The sequence below is a fragment of the Nicotiana attenuata genome, chromosome 3, assembly GCF_001879085.1.
Source record: "Nicotiana attenuata strain UT chromosome 3, NIATTr2, whole genome shotgun sequence".
NCBI classification, from domain to species: Eukaryota; Viridiplantae; Streptophyta; class Magnoliopsida; order Solanales; family Solanaceae; genus Nicotiana; species Nicotiana attenuata.
Window position 1 is genome coordinate 60,428,536 of NC_031991.1, and position 7,331 is coordinate 60,435,866.

Genomic DNA, 7,331 nt, shown 5'->3' on the forward strand with positions numbered 1-7,331 from the left:
ATATAATTTACCATGATACTCATATTAATTGATGTATATTGTTAATGGATTTGAGAGAATGATTTTAAATGAATAATTAATATTGTAAGTATAATAAGAAAAAAGAAATTATCTCTCTTGATATGTGAAAATCTATTTTTAGAATACTGGACAAGTAAAAATGAACGGAAAGAATCTTTTTTAAGGAAGTGATGTTACAGTACTACTCTGGACCCAAAAAGGAAAAAGAAAAACAGAAGTTGATTAGTGATACGAGAGGAGAAATGTACTATTAGCTGTTTAAGCATGAGATGAGTTGTAACTTCAACTAAGAAAAGAATAGAGCGACCAGAGAGAAGAACAGAGTGTCCTGCCTTTATATACTCAGTTGCAGTTAGCTGAAGATATAAGAGAGCTATGTGATGTCTTACCGATTGCTAGTAACCAAAACTATTCATGGAGGACTCGAATCTAAGCGGACAAGTATTACAACTTACATTTTATATGACATTATTACTTAGGGATCGTTTGGTATGAGGTATAAGAAGGTATAGTGTTGGTATAAAAATTTAATACCACCTAAATATTTTGTTTGGTTAGCAAACCTGGTATAAGTTATTTCGGGATTAAAATTAGTACCGTGATAACTTATACCTTGTGGAGGGTGGGGTAGTTTGTACCGGGATAACTTATACCTTCTTCTTAAAAATTATGCAATTATCATTTTTAATAGTCCAACATACCAAACAGTGGATAAAAAATAAAACCAGAATAACTAATCTCAACATAATTTATCTCGGCATAAACCGTATTCAAACCAAACGACCCCTTAGAGAATTAAGACTCATTTTATGTGCCATTATACTGCTTTTTTTTTTTTTTCCATTATTGAAAAAGAAAAGAAAAGAAGAATTGTAGATCGAAATCAAACCGAGTAGTGAACAATTTAACCCTAATATAAAAAAGAGCCTCATTATCTTTGTGAAAAACACTGCGGATTTTTGTTGTGCAGTGTAATCTAGATATATAGAGGCTTTTCAATCATTTTTTCGGATTCTCCTTCTCTATTATGGGTTGGCAGCTGGTCCTTGGATCCTTCATGGGATTTTTTCCTTCCTATACTATATATGAAACTTTATTATCAAATATGTGCATAGTATCTAAATTACCCGCCTAGTCCACATTTTTCCTACAATTTCTGTACCATTCGTTTATTAGGTATTAAAAGGGCAGAATATTCCCTTAAAAACGCGCTAAAAATCAGGAAAGAATCTTGGGATTGATTGATTCTACATTAAATTCAATTTTTGAAACGGAAAGGAGATTTCTCATCTGCGTATTTTTCTCTTAAACTACAGTTTAAAAATTAAAAAAAAAAAGTACGAACAGCTTTAAAAAGTACGAACAGATTCAACTACGAACAGCTTCAACAAACTGAATTCAAATTGTAGAATTCAAATCTTCGAGATTCAACAACTCAAAATTGCTATATTCTGTTCTTCGTCGTTTTCAGAAATTAAATTGGCGATCATATATCTGTTCTTCATAATTTTTTCTCTCAATCTAGAAATCCAAAAAAACGAACAAATTTAGAATGATATGGGGGTTCGTGTGTATATGGAGACCAAAAAGAAGAATAAAAACTGAGGTTCATATTCGTTATGTAGAAGTGTACGAGATTTCAATATGGAATTGGCAATCACCAACGATAACACAAGTGCAGGTTTGTATTGTTCGAAATTGCATAGAATTATGGTTTTACGGTATTATCTACAAAATTACTACATTTGCCTACAATTAAACTACAAATCAGTTTAATGAAAGAATAAGGAGGAAACTACACTAATTACCCACTAAACGCAAAATAATAACCCGGTTTTACCCATTTTAATAATAATTACTATACCTACCTAACCCAACTAAAATTATTACCCGTCCACTCATTTTTCAATTGCCTTACCAACCTTTCTCCTCCTTAAAGCTTCCCTTTCCCTTTTCCCTTCTTCTTGTTTCTTCTTCCAGCAACAAAAATACTATCTCCGTCTTACATATCTCATATTTTCTCGTAGTGTTTGCGTTTGTTCGCGTCACTGTCCAGTTTTTTTATTGTGATTTTAATGAGTGAGATTTGATATGGTTTAATGATAAGCTAAATAACTATTTTGTACGTGCAGTGTTACAAAACTATTTCTAATATCCTTTGAGAAGTTCATAGTGATTTATTGTAAGTAAAATTAGATCAACCATTGAAAGACCTTGAAACTTGAAAATCATAAATTTCATTTGTCGAGTTTGTAATTGTTTGATTAGATTTTGACTGGCATGATTAAAATATCGATTGGCAACTGTAACTAAATGTTGAGTCAGTTTGGTCGAGACTGGAGCTGATTTGAGGTGATTGAGATCGAAATTTTCAGTTGAAAATCGAAAAAGAACACAACTGCAGTAATAATTGAAGAAGAACACTTTACCTAACAGTATACCGCTACAGTATACTAATATACTATAGGAGTATATAGTTATATTACAACAGTATACCATTATGGTATACAAATATATTGTTATGGTATACTGTAATAATATGCAAGATATTGTAACAATATGTTGTAATAGTATACAATATACTATAATAGTATACTTATTACCCGTAAATTCACTTGCCTTTTCCCTTTTAATTTGTTTTAAGCTTTTACCTAGCGTGAGCGGCAAATTGAAAATGCAAAAAAAAAAAAAAGAAATTTATAGTATGCTATATAATGTAACGGTATACTCTTACAATTAGATCCTTTTAGATTTTTTATAAAATTCTTATTGACAAATGATATTATTTCAGTTTAATAATTGAATTAAACTTTAACTCTTTACGTACAATTGTATACCCTATTGGTATAACTATATACTATACCGGTATCAAATGTTAGTTAATATTTTTTTGATTGTATTAGCTACATTTAATTGGTACACAATTTGATTTTTCTTTAGTAATAATATTTAAAAAAAAAAAGAATAATAATAATAGTGAAAATAGTAAATGAAATTAGATTATGAAGAGAAAAAGAATATAAAAAAAAAGAAGTTAAATGAAATTAGAATAGGAAAAAAGAAAAAATAAGAAGAAAACGAGAAAAAAGAAGAGAAAAGAAAAAGAAAAGAAAAGAAGCATAGAAATAAAAAAGAATTGGAGAATAAAGAGAAAATTCCCCACAAAAGCTAATATGAGTAGGAAATGTAATTAGTTTATGGGTTGTAAAACAAATGGGTAGACTAGGGTAAATAGTTTTATTTTTGTGGGTAACTGTGTCAAAACCCCGGATAAGGCAATGTTGTTTTCAAAATTATCTACAAAGTTACTACATTTATACGACAAAATAAACTACAATCTATGATTAGAAATTGTTGATTTCAATATGTCTGACATCCTAAAATGGATGACTACAAAATTTTTACTATATCTACAAATTGTCTACAATTGAAATGGGAATTGGGATATTAAAATTCAATGTATTCAGTTTGTAGATATTTTGTAGATAAAATTGTAGATTATCTGTATTCTGATTGTAGATGCATTGTTTTCTGTTTTCACAAATCCAAAACGACTAAAACTTCTACAAAATCTTCTGCAAAAAACAATCTACAATTTATCTACAATTGTTCTACAATTTATCTACAATTTCTGCAATATGTCTTCTTCTTCTTCTTCTTCTTCTTCTTCTTCGAGTTTCAATCTGAATTTCAGTCAAAACCAAGTATGTCCAGAATATTTATGAAAAACAGAAAAATTAAACAAAACTCATTTTTCCTAACTCTTTTATACATTGATATTAATTGCAGGTCAAGCATGGTATGCGTCTATTTACATCTAGTTCATTCTTTTCCTTTTTCCTTCTTTAAGAAAACAATAAAAATATTTTCCTATTTTGATGTTTTGCAGTGAAATTGGGGCCAAAGTTTTCAGAAACGGTGAAGGGAAAGTTGAAAATAGTGAAAGAAGGAGGGAGAAAGAATATATTCAGGAATATGTTTAATGTAAACGAAGGAGAGAAGCTGCTAAAAGATACAGAACAAAAAAACCGGCCCATTTTTGGTGCCTTGAATTAAGGAGGGATATATGCTGCATTAATGTACTCTTAAAATACATTATGGTATAGAATTTGTAATTTGGTACACTAAATGTAATTATATCAAACCTTAAACATTGAAGTTAATAAAATTTATATAGGAATGTAAAAATCCCATCTTTCATCGCGTCAAGCTGAAAGCAAGTTTCTTTTTCAGTGAAGTGTCATTTGGGCTATTTAGTCATCCAACCATTCAACCGATAATCTTTTCGAGAGAAAGCTAATAAGTGAGATCTTCCTTTGGTCTGCATGTCTGTATTGTCTTGTATGTGTAACAGTCATAACTCATAACGGTACTAAAAGCCATTAAACATTGCCAACTTTTCACATTTATTTTCTTTTCCTTTTAGATTTAGTTAGATACTCATGTAATATATACAGGAGAATACTAGTGTTGAATTCGTTTTGATGTTAAAAACTATAAATAACTATATGAATTGTTATGCTAATGGTATTAAATTTTCGATCGGTTTTATGCTGAAAAATCGAAAGAATAGTGGCTAAAAATATATTTTTCATTTTGTTCTAGTTTAATTTGCGGAGAAGAGAGAAAACTTTTCAAATTCTAAAAGCGGACTAACGTGAACTTGATACATAATATACTGTAGCATTTCATATTAATCATCTCGCAAAACATCTCCGAGGGTGCTTTCAGATTTTGTAAAAGTAAATAGTTTTTCTCTATTGGAAATTTTGTTTTTTTTTCCATTTCAAACAAATTAAACGCCACCTATAAAGAATATGATTTGAGTGTATCGCGCGTCTAGCGCGGACAAGAAATGGAAGTCAACAAGTAAGTTACTTTTTCTATATTTGCCTGGAATTACACAGGATATATAGGTCCATGATCAAGTTCAAAGTTTAACTACTCTCAGGACTAAGCAGTCAAATTATAGACTGGTTGACCCATCATAAAAATAATACTATGCCCTAAAAGTTCCTTAATTTTGTTGGGAAACCTCGAAATGTGATATATGCTAGAAAATAACGTGCACGTCGCTTCAAAATCCTAGGAAGTTTGTTAAAATCTATCCTTTGAGTCAAACAGATTAAGTTACGAGGTTTGTAAAAACCCATCCTATTTTTACTTACTCCAATCAGTTTTAGTTGTTATGGTTATTAAAAATATTTGGTCTAGCTTAAAATTTTAGAAATCAAGAAAGGATTATTTAACTTTTTTCATATTTACCCTTTCTCTAATAAATATATATGGAGAGATTAATATAGTAAAAACAAGAGTAATATTTGAGAAGATGAGGAATGACAATTTAGTCAAATTATATACTAACCGTCTCTGAGACATGAAATTTTGTTTATGGTCTCTGATTAATCTGTGTGAGATAATACTCAGAGTAAATAGTCTTTAGGAAGAATATTACTAACTGTTACCTTAAAAATAAAAATAAAAGCAAAACAGCAAGACTATACTATTTGGTATCTGCAATCCTTTATGGAGCAGTTAGTTTGGTGTAAACAGGATGCGCAAATAGTCATACCTACTGAGGCCAAAGTGCAGCATTTCCCAGAAAGATGCAGAAAATTAGGAGTAGTGTAATTTCAAAGTGAAATGTTAAGTGATTGGTGATGAAGCTTTTGGCATCAGAGTACTGTCCCTTCTCCGGAAACAGTCCTCCACTTTGTCTCACCATAAATACCAACCCTCTACTACTAGCAATTTTGTTCATCATCCCATTTATGTATCGCAATATTCATGATCTAAAATAGAAAGAAAAGTCCCATCTTTCCGAATCCAAAAGAAAATTTGCTGCTACTATTTTTTACATAAAACTCAGGCAAAATCACAAGCTAACCTATGGCTCTATCAAGGGAGTACTGCACACTATGTGTGAAACTTGGACTTATATTGGTTCTTTTATCGTCTCTGGCATTTCATCCTTCCGAATCAGGTGTGAAACTTGTTTCTTTAACTCTATTATAGGGCTAAATGCTGCATGCAAAGACAATAAAAATATGATTTTATTTAATTTTCACTCTTTATATAATACTTAGTTGATGAGTAATTTTCTATCTGGACTTGTGTTTGTGCAGTGAGTATGGCTAGGAAAATGGTGATAGGTTCAAGGCCACCAGGTTGCGTAAACAAGTGCATGAGTTGCCAGCCATGCAAGGCAACTCTAATCATTTCACCAAGCCAGAAGAACAAGGGCCATTACAATACAGATCCATCTAAAAGACAATCTGATGATATCTATTATCTCCTAGCTTGGAAATGCAGATGCAGAGATCAGCTCTTTCAACCTTGATATGGTCCTCCACCCGTCCAAGTTCAGTAGTAAATTTTCCTAGGGACATAATTGAATTAGTAGTGACTAGTGTCAACTATATATGCATCATCAACATCAGAAACATATTAGAAATATATGCTAGAGAGTTGAGGGATTAACTGTGTTTTAGTATATAAACTAAACACTGATTTTGTATTAGATGCTCAAATATATACTTGTATGCTTGCGGGCAAGAGTTGATGGCATTTGCTCAAGTCTGCTTCATGTTCTTTGATCTTGCTTTGTTTTCTTCTCTAAGTTTATGTGTTTTCTTGTTTGTACATATATACTTATCTTTTCTAGGTTTTTGCAGAAAGGACGATTCTTGAATACTGATTAAGAAGTGATGATCAGATCCAAATGTTGATAAGGAACGTACACAAGACGTGCCAATACGTTCAGCCTTTTCCCTATGCAATGATAACGTACTTAACGATGGAGTAGCAATTTGTAAAGCTGACAATTGCCTAGTCCCTATCGACATTTCTGTCCGACTACAAGTACAACTAGTTAGAAAATCAAACCAGTTCTATATTAACTACAAGTAGAAATCCATATTACAAATAGCCGGCCATATTTATGGTTTACTTTTTCTAGTCATATACATAAATTAACTCCCTCTGTTCTAATTTATGTGAACATATTTTCGTCCCAAAAAGATTGACCCCCCTCCCTATTTGGAAATAATTTAACTTTATGTAATGATTTATAGTCACACAAAATATATATGTTTCATTTTACACCACAAGTTCAAAAGTCTTCTCTCTTTTCTTAAATTCTGTGGCCAGTCAAATGGGTTCACATAAATTGAAATGTGTTGAGACAAAAGATGTAACTTGAATAAAGAGGTAGTTTAGTTTATTTATGTGCTAGCAGATTAGTGTGTTTGTTAGTAAGTTAATGATACACGCAATTGGCTAGTGAGGTTGTTAGAGCAGTTAGTAAAGGC

At 31.1% G+C, this 7,331-nt stretch overlaps 1 long non-coding RNA gene across 1 annotated transcript; it reads left to right on the forward strand.

Annotated features, from left to right (window-relative positions):
- On the forward strand, nt 5,930-6,587 carry LOC109224681. The gene is made up of 2 exons (XR_002067756.1): nt 5,930-6,004; nt 6,147-6,587. It is a non-coding gene; the product is annotated as an uncharacterized LOC109224681 (long non-coding RNA).